This window comes from Puntigrus tetrazona, chromosome 1, assembly GCF_018831695.1.
Source record: "Puntigrus tetrazona isolate hp1 chromosome 1, ASM1883169v1, whole genome shotgun sequence".
NCBI classification, from domain to species: domain Eukaryota; kingdom Metazoa; phylum Chordata; class Actinopteri; order Cypriniformes; family Cyprinidae; genus Puntigrus; species Puntigrus tetrazona.
The window spans coordinates 29,236,963-29,239,462 of NC_056699.1; the positions used below are offsets into that span (position 1 = coordinate 29,236,963).

The window sequence follows — 2,500 nt, forward strand, 5'->3', positions numbered from 1 at the left end:
GCAGGTCTGGACTGGTCATGTGTCTCTTCACATCAGTCCTGCTGCTGTGTAATATGTGCATCTGCTGCACACACACACACACGCACACACACACACACACACAAAACACATCTCTCATCTCTATGCTGAAAAACTTAAGTCATTTAGAAAGACTTTCACAACAAGCTACAGATGAAAGACACAACAGCAGCTGCGGGGGAGTGTGTGTGTGTGTGTGTGTGTGTGTGTGTGTGTGTGTGTGTGTGTGTGTGTGTGTGTGTGTGTCTGGGAGCCAGATGTGAATGACGACATGCGGACGAAACAAGAAATGTAGTCCAGACTTCCAGACATTTTATATTTGTGTTTGTATGAAGGAACACACACACACACACACACACACACAACGTGTAACACACATCGCAGGCCTCTGACACCCCTGACCTTCACCTCTGACCTCTGGCTTTCATTCCTGATTCACTTTCAGAGTTTCTCTGTTCAAGCTGTTCCAGAGCGATGGTTATTCCACACTTTTCTTAACGATCAGAGCACACAGAATCAAACAGAGAGAGTTGAAATGCTCCACACTGAGTCTCATGATCGAGAGAAAGAGCGTACTGAGAATCAACAGACATTTAGATGATGTTGTATTGTTTTGTTTAATGAGTAGAGTTTGCTACAGTTGGGCTCTTGACCTTCGACCTTGTAACATTATATTTTTCGGGCCGCTGTGTCTGTTTGTGAAGTAAACCAGAAGAGACTGTAAGCAGGTGACACTGGTTTGTAATTGATGATGATAACACAATCATCAGCCGGCTCGTTTATGAGAAGATATTCATCTAAAACGTACTGATTATCACAACAGATATATTTTAAAAGCATGAGGCACAAACATTTTGAACTACTCCGCTGTTTAAACACATCAAGAATCAGTGCGTGAAATCCAACAATGGTGACAATCAAACGCTTCCTGCTGCAATGCATGCTGGGTACCTAGTCTCTGCAGTGACCTCATCAGAGTATCGATGACATCACTGAGACTGGGTGACTTTTCCACATCATTCTGGATTATATGAAGAACACAGTGCAGCCGAACAGACACCAATGTTACGTTTATCTGCTCTTTTTTTGCTTCTTATCACGGTTTGGAAGATCAAAGGTCTACAGAAAAGACGTGAATAAGTGAGATGTTAATACTCAGTCTAGAACTGCAGTAAGATCATGTTTTCTCTCAACATGGCAACCCCAGAGCTGTCAGTCAATGCATGAGAAACAGTAAGTGACACTTGGAAGAGTAACTTGTGTTACATTACCACAACCCTGATTAAACATAGCAGAACCTCATCCTAGTATGCTAGCGTTTTAACTTTAGCACCACCTTTAACTACACAGAGCACAGTAGAGCTGCAGGCACTTCTGTGAGTGTGTTTTCATATTCGGGTGAACTTTCCTGCTCTAATCCACGCTGATCCTCAACACCGGCCTACAAAGATCTGGTGGAGAGCTCAGGAAACTGTAAAGGGTTAAAGGTCACACGGACCGAGCCCAGATGAGAGCTCAGACGGCCTGGAGTCTCTCAGCTCGCTCAAAGACTGTGATCCTCCGCCTCAGCCGACAAGACGTCCAGAAGACATGTTAAAGCTTGTGCATCGGATCTGAACAAGCTTCTGAAGAGCGACATACTCAACAATACCTGCATGTGTCTGAAACACCAGCTCCTTCAGAGAGGGAACGACCTAATACACAATAAAGACTATACAGAAACCAGAATCACTCGAACTGCAGCTCAAGTTCACTCTCAAAACTATCCCCATCATCCTCTGGGCGGTAGACAGTCACCCTGATGAGGACAAGGACCACGAGGACGAGTACACAAATCACTAGATTAAACTCTTCTTCAGAAAGAAAGTCCGTAGCAGTAAAATAACATCTGAAGAGCAGGAGTGTGGTTCAGGTCAGGTAAAGATCATTACGCCGACACATCTGGAGACAAGAACCTCCTTCAAGAGTCTCCTGCGGACTCGACGACTCAAACCAAAGCATTACCTCACTGTCCCTTTCCTCAATTATATGAATATTATGACACATTGTATTAGAAGAGAAGACATTTCTAGTGCTTTCTGGAACAACGCCATCATAAAAGACTCATCCAGGTCACTCTTGTTTACCGGTTGACTTTATCTCAGTATTACGCATGAACAGATCGTCTTGTTTAAGTTGTTAGCATGACTTTAAGGTCACACCATGCTTATTAGCATGCACATCAATATAATATTACTCAAATTAGTGCTAATTAAGCACATATGAATGCCTTATCCTCTACTTAACAACCACCGCACGAACTATTAATAAAAAGGAAATTATGAGTTTATTGAAGGAAAGTCAATAAGTGCTACCGTTTTTTTGTGCTGTTTAGTTTTCACTGCACTGTTAACGAAACACAAAAAGAAATGGGATCTGATTTTTGAACCCCTTTGAGTTTGACGTGACGCTGATCGTGACGTGATCCTCCGCTCGTCAGATC

The 2,500-nt window shown here is 43.0% G+C and overlaps 1 protein-coding gene across 3 annotated transcripts in view; it reads right to left on the reverse strand.

The window, feature by feature from the left end:
• Positions 1-2,500, reverse strand: part of col5a3b (collagen, type V, alpha 3b) — a 23,860-nt gene that overhangs the window by 19,982 nt on the left and 1,378 nt on the right. The gene's annotated exons all lie outside the window — the stretch shown is intronic.